This window comes from Poecilia formosa, unplaced genomic scaffold (assembly GCF_000485575.1).
Source record: "Poecilia formosa unplaced genomic scaffold, Poecilia_formosa-5.1.2 Scaffold309, whole genome shotgun sequence".
In the NCBI taxonomy this organism is placed as follows: domain Eukaryota; kingdom Metazoa; phylum Chordata; class Actinopteri; order Cyprinodontiformes; family Poeciliidae; genus Poecilia; species Poecilia formosa.
In genome coordinates this window covers 64891-65942 of record NW_006800248.1, presented here as the reverse complement: position 1 = coordinate 65942, position 1052 = coordinate 64891, and positions in this window count along the sequence as shown.

Sequence of the window (1052 nt, the reverse complement as noted above, 5' to 3'; positions counted from 1 at the left end):
CTGGATACGTTTTCTTGCTTAGCTCTGTGCTAACAGCTTTCTTGGCATTGATAGATAAGTTTGTGTTGCATGTTTAGGTGAATTGCGAAATTGTTTTTTCGACGTTAGCAGAATGCCACATTAAACAAATCACGCCTCATGAAACAAGTTCTACCAAGTTTTATGACAGCAAAACATACATCAGGAGGTGAAAAGATAAAGTATAAAAATAAACTGAAAATAACATCTTAAAAGAGACCTCAAGACCTGGGAAGATGCTGCAATGTATGTGGGGATCTGGAGAGAAAGGAGATGTAAGACGCTTACCATGACCTTACCATGACCACCATTAGCTACAGACTCCCTATGCAAAACAACACATGCACCATTTGAGGACCCAGCATACAGCCCATTATATAACACACAAACCATGTCACTCTGTGAGCAATGCATGACCAGAGAGTGAGGCCGTCTGTCTGTCATGCAAAAAGTTCTCCACTCTAGATACTTGGACAAAGTGCAGCATGCACAATGACACCATTGTTCCAATGTCTCACCACACATTTACATGTCACCTTCAGATACACTCAGAGAAACGCCAAGCCTGCACACAGATCAAGACACTAGCTTAGCGCTTTAGCCACCACACACAAACGCATCTGTGTGTGGAATCTGAGAACCCTGGCGAAGATGTAGAAACAGCCTTAAAATAAACTCGTACTTTGTTGCTGCAGTGTAATTTGACAATGAGATGATTTGAGTACATTTATTCATTGGGAAAAGTAAGATGTCAAATAATGTTACTTGTTTTTGTCGACAAACTCGACCCCGAACGACTGTTACTGGAGTGTGTTTTAAATATTTCTGCTTACTGTCTTTAAGCCGAAACATCTCCTTCATATGTAATTTTAAGTTCCTGGTAAGAAACTTTAGCCTGCTCCAGTTCACTTTGGAGATGTTTTAAGGTCTCTGTGGATTGCTACTGCAGGAAAGAGAACTCTAGTGCCATTTTCTGATGCAGATTGTTCTTTTCAGCTCTAAGTACATTGATAAGATGATGGTCATTCTTGGCT